At 41.5% G+C, this 19,048-nt stretch overlaps 1 pseudogene; it reads left to right on the top strand.

Moving 5' to 3' along the window:
• The first annotated feature begins 9,639 nt into the window (after positions 1–9,639).
• Positions 9,640–10,436, top strand: LOC102395479 (annotated as a pseudogene).
• The last annotated feature ends 8,612 nt before the right edge of the window (positions 10,437–19,048 follow it).

Below are 19,048 nucleotides of genomic sequence, written 5' to 3'. Positions count from 1 at the left end.
TGTGACTAACAAGTTTGTTTCTTCCTTTAAAATCCTTATACATTTAATTTCTTTTTATTTATAATGGTTCACTAGGCCCTTCATTACTCAATATAATAAATGTAGTGATGATAAAAATCATGTCATATTCCTTACTTAAAAAGAAATGCTTCTAAAAAAGTTAATTATTAAACATATTAGGTGTATTTTTTCCTATAAATTTTGGGTGAACACCTTTTTTCATGTTAAGGAAGGTCCTTCTATAATGCATTTGCTAGGAATTTTTACCATGATTAAATTTTATCATATATTTCTCTTCAGACATTGAGATAATTATTTTTCTCCTCTAATATATAAATGCAGTAATATATAAAAATAATGAATTATGTCAATGAATTTCCTAATTTGTGGGATGGGATGGGGAAGGAGGTGGGAGGGAGAGGGAGGTGGATGGGGGCTTCAGGATGGGGAACACATATACATCCATGGCTGATTCATGTTATTCCAAAAGTGTTAAAATTTAGAAAAAAAATTTCTAATGTTCTAGTGTTGAATTCTGGGATAAACCCTAACAGACCATAAGTCTTAATCCTAATTGTTTTCATAGGTAGATTTTTAAAATTTAATTTAATTTTTAAAATTACATCTAAAGTTTGACTTTTAAATTTAATTTTTAATGAAATACAGTTGACATACAATCTTACATAAGTTGCTGCTGCTAAGTCACTTCAGTCGTGTCTGACTCTGTGTGATCCCATAGACGATAGCCCACCAGGCTCCCCCATCCCTGGGATTCTCCAGGCAAGAAAACTGGAGTGGGTTGCCATTTCCTTCTCCAATGGATGAAAGTGAAAAGTGAAAGGTATGTCGCTCAGTCGTATCTGACTCTCAGCGACCCCATGGACTGCAGCCTACCAGGCTCCTCAGCCCATGGGATTTTCTAGGCAAGAGTACTGGAGTGGGTGCCATCGCCTTCTCTGTCTTACAAAAGTTACAGATGTACAATGCAGTGATTCACAATTTTTAAAGATTAGACTCCAATTATACTTGTTATGAAATATTGGTTATACTCCTCATGTTGTGTACTATATCATTGTAGCTTATTTTATTCATAGCAGTTTGTTTCTCTTAATTTCCTGTGCATGTATTGCCCCTTCCTCCTTCCCTCTCCTTACTGGTAACCACTTGTTTGTTCTCTATGTCTGTAAGTCTGCTTCTTTTTTGTCATACTCCCTATTTTGTTGTACATTTTAGAGTCCAACATTTAAGTGATATCATATAGTATTTTTCTTTCTCTATCAGATTTATTTCACTTTTCATAACACCGTCTAAGGCTATCCATGGTGCTGCAAATGGCAAATTTTCATTTTTATGGCTGAGTAGTATTCCATTTTATATATATACCACATCTTCTTTATCCATTCATCTGTTGACAGATACTTAGATTGCTTCTATATCTTGGCAATTATAAATAATGCTGCTATGAACATTGGGGTGCAGGTATCTTTTTTAATTAGTATTTTTGTTTTTTCCAGATATATATACTCAGAACTGGGATTTCTGGGTCATATGGAAGTTCTATTTTTAATTTTGTAGATTTTGGGGAAACCTCCATAGTGGCTATATCAATTTAAATTCCCACCAACAGTATACAGAGTTCTCTTTTCTCCACATCTTTGTCAACATTTGTTATTTGTGTTCTTTTTGCTGAGAGTTATTCTGATAGGTGTCAGGTGATGCATTTCCCTGATGAGTAGTGACGATGAGCATCTTTTCATGTTGGGCATCTGCATTTCTTCTTTGGAAAAATATCTATTCAGTTCTGATGCCCATTTTTAAAATTAGGTTGCTTTTTTTTTTTTTTTTTTGGATGTTGAGTTGTATTAACTCTTTCCACATGTTGGGTATTAATTCCTTCTCAGTCATATCATTTGCAAATATTTTCTCCCATTCAGTAGATTGTCTTTTCATTTTGTCAATGGTTTCCTTTGCTGTGCAAAAGCTTTTAAGTTTAATTGGGTCCTGTTTATTTTTGCTTTTATTTCCTTTGCTTTAGGAGACAGATCCAAAAATTCATTGCTACAATTTATGACAGAGTGTTTTGCCTATGTTTTCCTGTAGAAGTTTTATGGTTTCTGGTCTTACATTTAGGTGTTTAATTCATTTTGAGTTAATTTGTGTATATGGTGTTACAGAATGTTCTAATTTCATTCTTTTACATGTAGCTTGCAGTTTTCCCAACGCTTCTTATTGAAGAGACTCTTTTCCCCACTGTATATTCCTGCTTCCTTTATTATAGATTAACTGACTGTAAGTGTGTGGGTTTGTTTCTGGACTCTGTATTCTGCTGCATTGATCTGTGTGTCCCTGTTTGTGCTGGTACCATACTGTTTTGATTACTAGAGCTTTGTAGTAGAGTCTGAAGTCAGGGAGTGCAATTCCTCCAGCTCTGTTATTCTTTCTTATTTTGGCTATTTAGCACCTTTTGTGTTTCCATACATATTTCAAATTATTTGTTCTAGTTCTGTGAAAAATGCCTTTTTTTCGTTTTTTTTTTTTTTACTATTTGTTTATTCATTTATTTTTTGGTTGCATTGAATCTTTGTTGCTGTGTGCATGCTGTATCTGGTAGCCGTGAGTGGGGGTTACTCTTCATTGTGGTGTGTGGGCTTCTCATTGCAGTGGCTTCTCTAGTTGTGGAGCACAGGGTCTAGGCACATGGGCTTCAGTAGTTGCAGCATGCGGGCTCAGTAATTGTGGCTTGCAGGGCCTAGAGAGCTCAGGCTCCAGTGGCTGTGGTGCACAGTCTCAGCATTTGTGGTACATGGGCTTTAGTTGCTCTGTGGCATGTGGAATGTTCCTGGACCAGGGACCCAACCCATATCCCCTGCATTGGCAGGTGGATTCTTATCCACTTCACCACCAGGGAAGTCTGTCATTGATATTTTAATAGGTATTCATTGAATCTGTAGATGACTGTGGGTAGTACAGTCATTTTAACAGTGTTAATTCTTTCAACCCGAGAACACGCTTTATCTTTCCATCTCTTTGTTGTTGTTCAGTTGCTCGGTCCAACTGTCTGTGACCCCATGGACTGCAGCATGCTAGGCTTCCCTGTCCTCCACCATCTCCCAGAGCTAGCTCAAACTCTTGTCCATTGAGTCAATAATGCCATCCAACCATCTTGTCCTCTGTTGTCCCCTTTTCCTTCTCCTTCAACCGTTCTCAGCATCAGTGTCTTTTCCAATGAGTAAGCTCTTAGCATCAGGTGGTCAAAGGATTAGAGCTTCAGCCTCAGCATCAGTCCCTGCAATCAATCAGGATTGATTTCCTTTAGGATTGACTGGTTTGATCTCCTTGCAGTCCAAGGGACTCTCAAGAGTCTCCTCCAACTCCACAATTCAAAAGCATCCGTTCTTCTGTGCTCAGCCTTCTTTATGATCCAACTCTCACACCTGTACATGACTACTGGAAAAGCCATAGCTTTGACTTTACAGACATTTTTCGGCAAAGTGATGACTCTGCTTTTTAATATGCTGTCTAGGTTTGTCATAACTTTTCTTCCAAGGAGCAAGCATCTTTTAATTTCATGGTTGCAGTCACCATCTGCAGTGATTCTGGAGGCCAGAAAATAAAATCTGTCACTTTTCCATTGTTTCCCCATCTATTTGCCATGAAGTGATGGGACTGGATGCCATGATCTTAGCTTTTTTTGAATGTTGCGTTTTAAGCCAGCTTTTCACTCTCCTCTTCACCTTCATCAAGAGGCTCTTTAGTGCCTCTTTGCTTTCTGCCATAAGGGTGGTGTTTCACAGTTTTCCAAGTACAGGTCTTTTACTTCCTTAGGTACAGTTATTTCTAGGTATTTTATGCTTTTTGATGTCATAGTAAATGGGATTGTTTCCTTAATTTCTCTTTCTGAGTCTTCATTGTTTGTGTATAGAAATGCAACAGATTTATGTATATTAATTTTGCATCCTGTGATTTTTACCAAATTCATCGATGAGCTCTAGTAGTTTCCTGGTGGTGTCTTTAGGATTCTTCTGTGTATAGCCTCATGTCATCTGCAAACAGTGACAGATTTACTTCTTCCTTTCCAATTTGGATTCCTTTATCTATTTGTCTTTTTTCATTGCCATGTCTAGGATTTCCAATACTATGTTGAATAAAAGTGGCAAGAGTGAGCATTCTTGTCTTTTTCCTCATCTTAGAGGAAATGCTTTCAGCTTTTCATTGTTGAGTATTATGATTTTGGTATCAGGATGATGGTGGCCTCATAGAATGAATTCAGAAGCATTTCTTCCTCTGCAATTTTTTGGAATGGTTTTAGAAACATGGGTATTAATTCTTCTCTGAAAGTTTGATAGAATTCACCTGTGAAACCATCTGGTCCTAGATTTTGTTGGGAGTTTTTTAATTATTGATCTAATTTCATTGGTCTTTTCATATTTTCTATTTCTTCCTGGTTCAGTTCTTGAGAGATTTCACCTTTTAAAGAATTTGTCTATTTCTTCTAGGTTGTCCATTTTATTGGCATAGTTTATTGTAGTATTCTCTTATGATCCTTTGTGTTTCTGCGGTATCAGTTGTAATTTCTCCTCTTTCATTTCAGATTTTATTGATTTGGGCCCTCTCCCTTCTTTTTCCTTGATGGGTCTGGCTAAAGTTGTTTCAATTTTGTTTAGCTTTTCAAAGAACCAGCTTTTAATTTCATTGATCTGTTCTATTGTTTATGAAGATTTTTTAATAAAATATTTTATTAAAACATTTAATAAAACACTTATTAAAAGTTTTTTTAAATGTTTAATGAAACATTTATAAAAATAAACATTTTTAATAAAAAATAAATGAAAATCTTTATTTCATTTATTTCTGCTCTGATCTTTATGATTTCTTTCCTTCCTCTAACCTTTTGTTTTGTTTGTTTTTCTTTCTCTAGTTCCTTTAAGTGTAAGTTCATATTATTTATTTGAGATTTTTCTTGTTTCTTGTATCACTATAACCTTCCCTCTTAGAATTGCTTTTGCTGCATCCCATGGGTTTTGTAGAGTTGTGTTTTCATTTTCATTTGTAAACTACCAATTCAATTTTCAAAATATAACTATAGCTGTCTAATTAAGTTTTCTATTTCTACTTGAGTCAGTTTTGGTAAGTTTCTTCTTTCTAGGGAACTGGCCATTTCATGTAAGTGTCTAAATTTAGTTGCATGAAGTTTATTCTTTTTAATTCTCTTATTTTCAAAAATTCTACATATATGTAGTGATTTTTTCTTTTAATCTGTGGATTTTATTAGTCTTTCAAACCTCCAGCTTTTTGTTTTTTTGATCATTTCTACTGCAACTTTGTTTTCTGTTTAATTAATTTCTCCTCTACAGCAGTTCTTTTCTTCTTTTTCTTTGTGTGTATGCTGCTGTCCCTTTTTCCAGTGTCCTGATTTGGACAATGACTCATTAATTTCTAGTTTTTCTTCTTTTATAATAAGCGTTTTCAAGTTTTTATGGATTTCTCTGTATCACATAAGTTTTGAGATATATTTAATTATTTAGCTCTCTGTACTAATTTTAGTCACAATCTTTTTCCTTTGGCCCATCAGCTATGATTTACTACTCATGTTATTTAGAAGAATATTTAGATATCCTAATCCAAGGAAATTAAATATTTTAAGTAAGCTATTTTTTGTTTAATAAATCAGAGAATGTGATCTATGTGATTACTGATTTGTTATTGTCTTGGTTAAGATGGTGGCATGTGCCATCAGAGACCTAGATCCTTCTATCTATCTGCTCCGTCATCCCAATACATGATTTTCACAATAAACCTTTTTTATATTTCTTACTATTTCCAGGAAAATGCTTTTCATATAGCAAGCTGGGTAAGAAGGAATTAACAGCCCCTAACTCAATAATCTTGAGATTTGTCATGAATCAGTCCTCACTCTATTCTCATCAGTTTCTTTCTCAGATAGGGTTCACAATCCTGTTCTGGAATTTCTCCATCTCATTCCTCAGCTTTGGACCTGAAGAGCTGCCTCCAACATTAAGCATTTAGAAAATATTTGTCGAATTAAAGAATGCATAATTAGAAAGGAATTAATATCTCCTAGAATGCTAATCTTGCAAGTCCCAAACTAGGAACGGATGACAAATGTCACAAGCAGTAACTCAATACTCTTACTAAAAAGATTGAAAATAGAACAAGGCAGGCTTACAGTGCAAGCAGAAGCATCATGGGATGCACAGTCTTGGGGGAACCATTTCAGGAAAATTAATTTTGAAACAACTTTCTGGGAGCCTCTGAAATACACATATTCATGAATCTTCTGGCTGACCTATCACACAGGATTTTCCCATCGTTGACAACATAAGCAGTATCTGTCTATTCTGGACAGCAGCAACTTCATACCAGATATTGTCCACAGGACAAATCTAGATAGTTGAGCCAAAGCCACATGGTTATTGGGGAAGTTTAGGGCAAATGATTCTCAATGTATTTTGTAGGCGTTGCTTGGCTGACCCGTAACTGCACCCTTCCACCTTGCTTTGGCCAACAGCTTGGGTGTGGTCGTTCGTAAATATTCCCAAAGAGCAATGACGATTCTTCTGGACTCCTGAACACGCCACCTCCCTGTGGGAGAGCTCTGGGGTGTGTGTCCAGGACTCTCAATGAAGTTTTAATCAAAGCACTATTTCCTTCCCATTGTTGCTTTTGGAATGGCCTTGTTCTCTGAGTCCAAGCTTTGACAACAGCACCTCTGCTGAATTTTTCCACAGCAGCTCTTGGATTTCTGCCCCATCCCCTCCCATCTGCACGCCCCCATTTCCTCTCTTCTCTGTTTTGGCTCTGTGTGGTTCTTCTCAGTAACGTGGCTGAAGAGTAATGAACCCAAAATACCTAAGTAACAAATGAGTCACCAAACTTAACAGCAGCATTCTGAAGATCAGCGGGTGTGTTGCTGGGGGTAAATAGCAGAGGAGGTGGCTGCCCAGAGACAGAGGGAGAGGGAGAAAAATAGAAACAAAATGAACAAGTTGGCAGAGGTGGCTGACAGCAGCTGAGGGGGTGGAGGGGGCAGGGAACTTGGTTGGCTTGCAAAGGTGAAATCGGCACTGTGGCTTGTCACACCCTGGCTGACTCAGGCTAAGCACAGCCCCCTCTGGACCTGCTAACACTGAAATGTTCAGTAAAACCTGGCTGGACAAGTCATCTGACTGCTGTCCTCTCTGGTTTACAAGTTCTGAGTCCTAAGGCTTGGAATTCTTTGTCCAGGTTGCTGTAAGGCTCTAATCAGGGACATGGTGATATTGATCCAGGGCCATTCCCTTTCTGGTTGTAAGTTATCTGGGTGGCAAGAGTCAAGACATTAATTTAAATTACTTCTTTGTACTTCTTTGTTGGGGATTTTTAGGATGCACCATTTCCCCAAAAATCTTATCTCAAAGCATAACAGTTGAGCTGAAAGGCAAGCTCAAGGCCAAGGCTTCGGGCGGCACTGGGAGTGAACACAGTGGGCACCTAAGGCTGTAACTCTGCTGTGAGATCTGAGGCCATTACCCCATCCAGGTCAGCTTGGCTTAGAAGCCACAGGGCATGTGACCTGGAAGCTTAGGACACGACTCCTACTTTTTCTACTTTTCTAAGTAAAAAGGGAGTGGAATAGGCTGAGTTCTTGGAACATGTCTAATGGTCTGATTTCATGGGTCTGATTTCATGTGGGCCTGGCCAGCCCACAGTCCTTCCCAAAGACTTTTAAACTGTCACAAGAAGCCAGAAGGAAAAGCCATGTGTGCAAGAGACAAGGGCTGGGATGCAAGTAAGACTGTTAATGTGGCATGGCTGTCAGGAAAATCTTCTGAAGAAAAATAAAATGTTCCTTGAGGTAGGCTGATTCAGATCATGGGATAATGGGGTTTGCTCACAAGCTATACGGAAGTTTGGTGACTACCTTAAAAAAAGAGGAGAGGGACAGGAGCTGCTTTGGGTCTTTAAGTCTGCAGCCGTGTTCCGCTCCACGCGACCTTGCAGTGAGGCCTGTACTCAGCTTTTGGCTTTGTCTCCGCTGCCCCTGCACACCCGCCGTCTCCCCACAGAAGAGCACAAGCAGATGCCATGACTTGGAAAGATCAAAGCTTGATCTTGAGAGGAAGCGGAGGACCTAACGCTAACAAGGCTGTGCAGCTAGAAAAAGAACAATTACAGCCGCTGTGAAGAAAGACCAGAACCCAAGATCCAATCAAAGCGAGCTTCCGGATCCCCATTAAGTTCCTGAAGAAGGCTGCCTCTGCTCAATTCAACTGACCTCAGTGAGCCAACTGGTGAATTACTGAAAATCTTCTTTGCAAATGATTTGTGAAAATCATCTCAGGGAAGTTCATAATCTTGGCCTCATAAGTCTTCATTTTTCTTCTCCAGAGGATCTTCCTAGAGATCGAACCTGGATCTCCTGCATTGCACGTGGAGTCTTCACCATCTGAGCCACCAGGGAAGCGCTTTTAAGATGATGTAAACATATAAAAATAAAAGAAGAAATGAAAGAGCCAGCCATAGTTCCCACACTCAGAATGTTAACCTTTTAGTGCATTTCTTTCCAGGGCTTTCATAGGCACAGATTCATTCTTCTACACAGTGGTTCTCATTCTGTATTAGAATATTGTGCACTGCTTTCTGCTAAATAAATCCTTTTCTGTTATCACATGGAAAATTAGGTAACCATGATAATTATTAATGGCTGACATATAATTCATAGATTATGTTTTGGACATTATATATGCTTCCAGTTTTTTGAAACTATGTTTTGATTTAATAAGTGTATAAAATTTGGAGCTTTTCACAGTAGCCCCATCACTTAGCCATGTGGTAAATCATAATAATATCCCCGTTGGTAACTTGAGGGTTTCAGGAGGAATCTATAAGACAGATAAGCAGAGGGAGCTGCTGGTCAGACTTCTTTCGGGATCTAGCCCCTCTTCAGCTATAAAACTCATGGTTTTTCCGGTACAGGAGTCCTGAAGGACACAGACATTGCTTGAGGTAACGTCACGGCATACAGCTGTGTATTTCCTACTGAATGTGGCCCACAAGTTCTATCTCTAGCCCCACATTTTCAAACATCCTGAAGATAACAGATAATATTTTCAATGAATGAAAATAACAGTAAAATAAAGGACAGGGACTACACTCAGTGTGACAAGGCTGAGGCTCTCCTTTTAAAATATTTATAAAGTATCTTACTCTTATTCTGATTTCTTATTAGAGCATTCTGATTTCTTGTGGAATTCCCTGGTTGGGTTGCTTGCTGGAGAGATGTTTTGAGCTACAGAAGCAGAAAGAGTTGGTACTAGTTAGGATGGGCAAAGACAGTTATGGAGGTAATTTATCCTTTACCAAATAGTTTATAGTTGTATGGTAGTCATTAAGTATTTCATGCAAATGCTGTTTTCTTTCAAAGGCAAGTACTGTGTCATACAGAATAGAGTACCTGAGCATAATGGAGGAGGATGCTGAGTACTTTTTTAGTGATTATTTCATTTTAAGAATCTCAACAATTCAGAGTCAAGTGCTCTTTTCCCTATTTTGGATATGAGGCCATTAGACCACAGAAAAGTAAATAACTCACCTAAGGGACATAGCTAATAAATGTTTGAGTCAAGATTAGAACTCAGGAAGATGGCGGCCACCTTAGTAGCAGTTAGGGGGACCGGGCCGGCACCAGCCTGGGGGCCTGAGGCTATTGCCCCCGACTGGGAGAACTGGGAAGTTTCCACAGGGACCACTATCATGGCCGTGCAATTTGATGGGGGCGTGGTTCTAGGAGCTGACTCCAGAACAACCACTGGGTCGTACATTGCCAATCGAGTGACTGACAAGCTGACCCCTATTCACGACCCCGCTCAGGCTCAGCAGCTGATACCCAAGCAGTAGCTGATGCAGTCACTTATCAGCTTGGTTTCCACAGCATTGAGCTGAATGAGCCTCCGTTGGTGCACACAGCGGCCAGCCTCTTTAAAGAGATGTGTTACCGATACCGAGAAGACCTGATGGCAGGAATCATCATTGCTGGCTGGGACCCCCAAGAAGGGGGACAGGTGTACTCGGTGCCCATGGGGGGTATGATGGTACCACAGCCCTTTGCCACTGGGGGCTCTGGGAGCTCCTATATCTATGGCTATGTGGATGCTACCTACCGGGAAGGCATGACCAAGGAAGAATGCCTGCAGTTCACTGCCAATGCTCTCGCTTTGGCAATGGAGCGGGACGGCTCTAGTGGAGGGGTGATCCGCCTGGCAGCCATTGCAGAACCAGGGGTAGAGCGGCAGGTACTTCTGGGAGACCAGATTCCCAAATTCACCATTGCCACTTTACCACCTCTCTGAATCCTGAGATCCTAAGATATGAGACACCCCATACATACCCCATTCAAAATTCAATAAACAGTTCATCAGTGAGAAAAAAAAAAAAAAGATTAGAACTCAGAACTGACTTCGAATCCTGTAGTCTTTGCCCTACATCACAGTGTCTCCCTTGTTAAGCCTTATTTATCTATTGATAATCATTCTTGTAATAAAAAACAAGCTAATACTTATTGATTAAAGGTGGGGCTTTCCCTGAGCTCCAGAAGTCATTCACAGCATTCTTTCAAGAGACCCTAACTCATAAAGGCTAGGGGTCAGTCAAGTCCAACAGTGGATAAGGACCTCTTCCACAGGGCAGTCTTAAAGATCCTGTGGAGGCTCTAACAGCAGGAGGTCACAGGGAGCTTCTACCTCCCATTTTTTCCAAAGCCAGTTCTTGGAACATATTACAGATGATGGGAATAGAAACTATTGCTTTACTGTGCTTTTTAAAGATACCTGTGTAATGGAATGACTGTATCATAAGATAAGTATCTGTTTTCCCATTAGACTTAAATTTTGTGAAGGCAGGGACTATACTTATTTTCTTCATTGGTATATTCCCACTCTTAATGCAGTGCTTAGTCAATAACAGATGCTCAATAAATCTGTTGAATGAACAAATGAAGATAATATCTAATCAAGTCTGAGCCAAAGCTGTAGGCTGAGTTAAGGATGATGATCAACTCCTCGGGTACAGATGTGTCTCTCAGGATGTGTAGTCTGAATTGAGATGACCTGAATCAGGACTGGTCAGGAAGTATGTACAATCTGTTCCCATATTTTAGTATCCATAATAAACTCTTGGTCACAAGCATGAGGCCATTAGACATGGGAAGTGAAGTGTTTCCTTTTTTCCCCTGCCCTTGGAGCATGGAGTGAAGATAAGCTTTGTTTTTTTGTTTTTTTTTCTTCTCCTTGATATATCAATCAAATTGGATTTATGCTAGGCTTGAGAAGAGAATCCCTCCTCTATACAGTGCTTACAGCATCCTGCTTGTTTCCCAATGGGAAAAGTCGGGCTGAAAATGTACGTTAAGCTTAGTCATTAAGCAATTAATATTGTGCCCAAGAAACAAAAAGCAAGAGCATTACGAGTGGATTTTGTCATAATCCTACATCTCCCAAGTGTGTAAACTCCAGGAAAGTCCAGATTCCCAGCAGGAACCCATCTGCTATATTTCTAGTCTGATACTCTTCTGTTTATATTTGCTCATTTCTCTTACAGAGTGCCAGGAGAGAAAAAGTGATATTTAAAAAATTCATCTGCTAGTATTTATGCAAACACAATTCTCTCCAAGTGTGGGTTGAGCAATATGAGGAAAGCAGATGCAAATGCCTCCAACGGACCTCAGTGAAACTGTACGACAAAGAAGGGAGAAATACATATATTTATCTTATGAGATCTGAAAAGTAGAAGACAGAAACTGTCCTCTGACCAGCTGCACTCAACAGGAAGAAGTTCTGGGTCCTGAGTCCCACATTTGGAGGCGTATTTGAATCTGTCAGTGAATCTGTGGGGCTTCTCCTATGTACCAGCCAGTTAGGGGATTATAGAAGCTCAAGATTTCTGGTTGAGGATATAACAGTAAACTATTATAAAAGACCATGTTACTAACCTAAGGAGAAAGGGGAAGAAATATTGGTTGAGCCTCAGTTATCTGCCTAGCTTTTTTCCGAGTGTTTCACATACACTATTTCATTTAATCCTGGTAGCTGTCCTACGATACTCTCATCCTCGTTCTTTAGACCAAGCCTCACAGTAGCCATATCACTTGTTCAACATTATGCAACTTAGGCTGTCTATATTGAAAATCCATGCTTTTCCCCCTATATCATACATATGGAGCTTCTAAGGCTTAAAATTCAATATTTTTTGTGTGTGTTCAGAATCTAAGTCGCTAACATTGGGGAGTTTCTTGGTGGTCTAGTGATTAGGACTTGGTGCTTTCAACTGCTGGGCCCAGGTTCAATCCCTGATCAGGGTACTAAGGTCCCACAAGTCACACGGTATGGCAATAAAATTAAATAAATAAATGAACAGCTAACATTGGTTGAGTGTTTACTATGAGATAGCAAAATAAAAGTTCTTTATATATCTTCACAGATATAAACTTTGTTACTCCATGAGGTAGATACTACTATTATCCCATTTTTAAGGATGGAGAAATTGAGTTTACATATAAATAAAGTAATATAAATAAAGGCTTTCTCAGTGGCTCAGGTGGTAAAGAATCTGCTCACAAGGCAGAAGACCTGGGTTCGGTCCCTAGGTTGGGAAGATCCCCTGGAGGAGGGCTGCTATCCTGCCCTCCAGTATTCTTGCCTGGAGAATCCCCCTGGACAGAAGTGCCTGGCGGGCTACAGTCCATGGGGTCACAAAGAGTAGGACACGACTGAGTGACTAAGCACAGCACATAAATAAAGTTGTCCAAATTACAAGGAAATAGCAGAGCCCAATCTGGATCTTGAATCCATGTGCTGTGCTTATTGCTCAGTCGTGACTCTTTGCCACCCCATGGACTGTAGCCCACCAGGCTCCTCTGTCAGTGGGGATTCTCCAGGCAAGAATACCTGGAGTGGTTGCCGTGCCCTCCTCCAGGGGATCTTCCCAATCCAGGGATCGAGTCCAGGTCTTCTGCATTGCGAGCAGATTCTTTACCATCTGAGCCACCAGGGAAGCCCATGTATCCATGTATCTAAACACTACCACACTGCCTCTCCTTCGAGGAGCACTTTTAACGCATTCTAGAACTTCTGTTCCCCTTAAGCTGCCAAGCCTGTGTTGAAAGAATGAAGACAATATTCAGTAAACAAAAAACATTAAGTCCTCCATATCTGCAGCTTCCACATTCAGGGATTCAACCAACTGTAGATGGAAAATAATCAGGAAAAAAACAAGTTGAAAGTTCCAAAAAGCAAAACTTGAGTTGCCACTGTGGCAACTATTCACATAATGTTTACATTGTATTAGGTATCAAATACTCTAGAGATGATTTAACGTGTACAGGAGGAGGTACATAGTGATAGTGAAGTCACTCAGTCGTGTCCGACTCTTTTGCGACTCCATGGACAGTAGCCAACCAGGCTCCTCCCTCCATGGGACTTTCCAGGCAAGAATACTGGAGTGGGTTGCCATTTCCTCCTCCAGAGGATCTTCCCGATCCAGGGATGGAACCCAGTCTCCCGCATTGTAGGCAGACACTTTACTGTCTGAGCCACCAGGGAAGTCACAACGTGTACAGAAGGAGGTACATAAGTTATATGCAAATACAACACCATCTAACATAAAGGACTTGTATCCCTGGAGTTTGGTATCTGTAGCGGGTCCTGGAATAAATCTCCTGTTGTTATGGAGGAAAGACTGCATTTCAATTCCTCTCTAAATCTCTATTGTTGCAGCCTGCATCCCTGGGGCTTGCCTAGAGGTGTAATGCCTCAGGCAGGTCAGGACAGTCACTAACAACAAGCTTGGAAAAAATGAATTGGATACTCTAAACTTTTTAGAGGGCTTCCCTGGTGGCTCAGACAGTAAAGAATCTGCCTGGAATGTAGGAGACCCTGGTTGGATCCCTGGGTTGGGAAGATCCCCTGGAGAAGGGAATGGCTACCCACTCCAGTATTCTTGCCAGGAGAATCCCATGGACAGAGGAACCTGACTGAGCAACAAACACTTTCACTTTTACTTCATTCTCTTTAGAGGTTCAAGAACCAAGCACTTTAATTTTAGAGTTTCCTCCTTAGTATGAAGGGAATACACTTCTGTTCGTGATAAAGGTTAGCAGGCCTCTCCTTGCAGCTCGATGCTAAAAGGAGATAGAGTGGACAGTGAGTGGCACACCAGACTCGGGCCCCTGTCCTCACCTCTCCACATCTCTGTCTGAAGAGAATGAAATAAATTAAGACAGCACCCACGGCAGGAGAACTGTTTTGCATTCCCATAAAAGCCCTTGCTAAGGCACTGCATTTAAGAGGGGCATAGCAATGGGATGAGGGAGCCAGGGGCCTGGTCTCAGAAGCATGAGCAATACCATTTACAGAGAAGCAGGCAGAAGAATGGAAGAACCAGAAAAACAGAGCCTCACCCCAAAACACAGAGTTAAACCTAAAGAAACTGTTTAAAAAATTGAATGATAAAGTTTTAGAACCTGTGAAACTAAAATTAGTTTTTCCCCTCTTGTTATCGGGCAGGTGGGGACTCATATGGGAAAACAGAATGACCTAGAGAAAAAAGAAACTGTTTTCTTTACATATCTGAGTGGAGTGAGTAATTCTGCAATCCTGGTTTACACAGGAAAAGAGAGGCAGATGTGAGTTTCAGCACACAGTATCAGAAGCCGAGGTTACCAGACGCCCCCTCAGTCCCTCTCCATAGCAGCAGGGGTGGGATCCCCAAGAGCTCTCCTTGAAGACCTGGTCTCTCCCAAGTGAGGTCCATGTCCGTGAACCTCATCCGCAATGTTCAGCGTAAGTAATTGACCTGCCTCTCTCTGTCGAAGCCCATGATGATGGTGGGATCTTTCCTGTCCAAAGAGTGGGATGTCAGCCACTTTTTACTGCCTGTGTGTGTCCAGGACAATGATCACACCAGAGGATGGATAACCCATAGCCGAGAAGGAAGCTCCTAGTCTGCAGTTGCCCCTCACTGCCATCACATGAGGAAGATGCTGAAGACCAGCTGAGGAAAGAGTGGCCGAGCTCTGCAATGAAAGATGAGGCGCTGAACCCAGCAGGCTTCTCCAGTAGGTTAACACAAATGCAGGGAAAGGGACCTAGTGCTTCATGTGGCAGAAGCTTGCTATTCCTCCAGAAACAGAAAATGAGAAGACACTGTTCTCCAAGTACACAATTGACCTTTCTTGCCTGTGTATAATCTTCTTTGAATGACAGGCAGCAAAATGTGTCATCGATAGGTGCCCAGGTTTAGAAGATCAAATCCCAGTTGTGCCACTTCCTTCCTGTGTAACCTTGGGCGTGTTACTTAACCTCTCTGTGCCTTTTATCTGTCAAATGGAGAAAATAGTAATACCTTCCTCAAAGGATTGTTCAAGGATTAAATAACATATGTAAAGCTTAAAGAACAGTTCCTGGCACATAAGCCCTCAATAAATTTAGCTGTAACTACTTTTAAAAGATTTTCATTTATTTATTTTTGGCTGTGCTGGGCATTCACGCTGCTCACAGGCCTTCTCTAGTTGCGGCAAGCAGGGGCTACTCTCTAGTTGTGGTTTTTGGCCTTCTCATTGCAGTGGCTTCTCTTGTGGAGCACAGGCTCTAGGCACGTGGGCTTCAGTACTTGCAGCATACGGGCTCAGTAGTTGGTGCATGGGTGTAGTTGCCCCAAGACACCTGGAATCTTCCTGGATCAGGGATCAAACCCATGTTCCCTACATTGACAGGTGGACTCCCAACCACTGGACCACCAGGGAAGTTGCATAATTACTTTTATGACAAGGGTGAGAGCAGTATGACTCTTAAGATCCTTCTAGTTTAAGGTATCCCTACATTTATCGACAAGTGATTAAGGGTAAACTCTAATGAGATTTTTCAACAAAGTCATAGAGTATCTCCCTCTATAGGTCAGTCACCTTTTGGAAGGACCTGCATCCCATGCCCTGGAAAGAAAAGTATTCATTCAATGAATCAGATCTTTCAGCCAAATAGGATTTTTAAACAAGTCTGACATCCTGGCCCTTCTGTCAGAAAGGATATTCTGAAAACCATCTTATATAAGAAGACAGTACCCCGGACTTTTCTAGTGGTACAATGGGTAAGAATCCACTGGTTCGATCCCTGGTCTGGGAAGATCCTATATGCCTCCAAGGAGCAACTAAGCCCGTGTGCCACAACTACCGAGCCTGGTCTCTAGAGACCGTGAGCCCCAACTAATGAGCCTACCTGCCACAGCTACTGATCCTGCGTGCTGCAACTGCTCAACCCCATGTGCCTAAAGCCTTTGCTCTGCAACAAGAGAAGTCATGACTGTGAGAAGCCCGTGCACCACAGTGAAGGTAGAGCCCACTCGCTGCAACTAGAGAAAGCCCTCCTGCAGCAATGAAGACCCAGCATAGCCAAAAGTAAATAAATAAAGTATATGTGTGTGTGTGCACTCAGCTGCTCAACTGTGTCTGACTTTGCAATGCCATAGCCCATAGCCCACCAGGCTCCTCTGTCCGTGGGATTCTCCAGGCAAGAACACTGGAGTGGGTTGCCATTTCTTCCTCCAGATGATCTTCCTGAGCCAGGGATCAAACCTGCATCTCTGACATCTCCTGCATTGGCCGGGGGGGTTCTTTATCACTATTGCCACCTGGAAATGGGGATCACCAGGTGGCTCAGCGGTAAAGAATCCTCCTGCCAACGCAGGAGATGTAAGAGATGCTGGTTCAATCCTTTGGTCAGGAAAATCCCCTGGAGGAGGAAATGGCAACCTAATATTCTTGCCTGGAGAATCCCAGGGACAGAGAAGCCTGGCAGGCTATGGTCCATGGGGTGGCAAAGAGTCGGACAGGACTGAAACGACTTAGCCCACAGGCATATATGAAGATAGTACCCAACTACTGTCCTTTCCTTCCCATAGGCTGAGTTTAGGATACAGTCAGCCCTCATTTAAAATGGGCACTTCAGCATGTAAACAATAGTCATGAAAAGAATGTGGAGCTAGGAAGTCCTGGGTTTTTTATTTTGGCCTCCTGGTTCTTAAATGTGAGCAGCTAAGAGAGTTATTTCTAAAAATTGAGATAATACCTATATAGTCAGGTCTTGTGAGGGAGGACTAGATTAAATTAAAGTGACCAGCATACAGCAGGCACTCAAATGTCAGTGCTTCCTCTTCCCCCTTTCCTGTGAGATAGAGAGTTGGATTACTCTGTGGGTATGGAATTCACCAAACGGTGTATCAGTTTATACTTCTCCCACTTTTCTGAAGCAAGGGATCATGAAGATGGATTTAATCTTCTCTACCTGGTATAAATTGTTCACTTATGTCTTATAGCACTTCAAAACAATGATCAAAGTCCACCTAATACTGAATTATCAAGCTAATCTAAGACAGCTTTGATCAACCAAGAGTAAATGCTGTGTTGATCACTATTGAAGGTGGAAACAAACAAGGCTTCAGGAAAATCCACCCCAGTATGGCCCCTTTGCAGAGTTTACAGGATGTATGCAGCACCCAGGGCTTCTCTGGTGGCTCAGAGGTTAAAGCGTCTGCCCGCAATGTGGGAGACCCGGGTTTGATCCCTGGGTTGGGAAGATCCCCTGGAGATGGAAATGGCAACCCACTACAGTATTCTTGCCTGGAGAATCCCATGGACAGAGGAGCCTGGTGGGCTACAGTCCATGGGGTCGCAAAGAGTTGGACACGACTGAACGACTTCACTTTCTTTCTATGCAGCACCCAAGGGAGTAGGACAAGTAAGGCAAGGGGTCAGTCTTGGCCTGAGCATTGTGATGCTTCATTATCATGCCAGTCCTGCCAGCTTCTTATCAGGGTTCTAAGGACAACGCTCAGCATCTGGTCCAATCTGCTCCAGTTATACCAACTCACAGTCACAAAGCCCTTCTCTTCCTTGCTAAGATCCATTCAGTCACCTAACCATCAGACTCACCAAGGCTTCACCCTACTTCCCCACCCACTCTGTTTTCTTCAACTGCCAGAGAACTTGTCTGAGATGAAGCAGAGGCCAAGAATCTGGGGCCCCTTGGACGGGAGTCATTTTAGCTGCTGACACACACAAGTGCTGACATTGGAAAGTACCGTTGCTGAATCAAAAAGCCACTTCCTAGAGATGACGGAAGTTCTCAAGGCTTGGTTCCTGGAACACTACCAATCTGGTCCAGACCCTTGAAGCCTCCCATGCCTCAGTTTCCCAGCATGTGGGAAGGATAATGACAACAAAGGAAAATTGCTACCTATTGCCCAAACTGTCATCACTATAAGCGTGAATGACTCGACCGACTTTAGAATGCTGTTAAAAGTAATTAGTATTTACCATGTTTTCTGAGATGAAAGGTGACAAAATTAGGCAGAGCTGAGTCAAACAGTGGCGTGTCAGCTGGGGTGCAGTGACGACTTGACAGGATGTTCCTTGGCTTGTAGATTACACTTTAATTTTTTGTCATGGTAGAATTTTTTCAATAACAATTATTTTACTTTTTTCTTTGTAAAATATCCTCACCTTTGTCCTTCCAAGTCCAAGGCATGAACAGTTGTGTTGCATTACAAAGCCCACTTCTCCCAGTGGGTCTGTTCAGGACTGCGATTTAAAAAAAATAATTTAACCCATCTTTTAGATTCTCGTTCATACCCTGCCATGCAAAGGAGCTAGTATTGAGCTTTTCCCCCCACTCTTTCCAACAAAACAAGTAAAATTTCTAAGACTGAGAGTCTATGAGATCATCTTCTGCCCTGACGGTTGTCTTTGCCTCCCCCTCCATTTTCAAATGAGCTTCATTTCAGACTCATTTTGAAAATGTAGACTTTCATTTGCTTCCTAGGCCACATACCCTCTGCCTCTCTGCTCAAATGTCAAGAACACGAAAGGAAAAGATTTCAATGAGCATTTGCAATCTGCCATCCCAAACCTCTGATGTAAGAGATGCAAACCAGGCTAGAGTAGGCCTTGGCTTCTCTGACAGAAGAGCAGTGAGAAAAGAAGGAAGTGGGAAGGGGCCCCTGG

The sequence above is a fragment of the Bubalus bubalis genome, chromosome 6 (assembly GCF_019923935.1).
Source record: "Bubalus bubalis isolate 160015118507 breed Murrah chromosome 6, NDDB_SH_1, whole genome shotgun sequence".
Lineage (NCBI taxonomy): Eukaryota > Metazoa > Chordata > Mammalia > Artiodactyla > Bovidae > Bubalus > Bubalus bubalis.
This window is presented reverse-complemented; position numbering and strand designations above follow the sequence as displayed.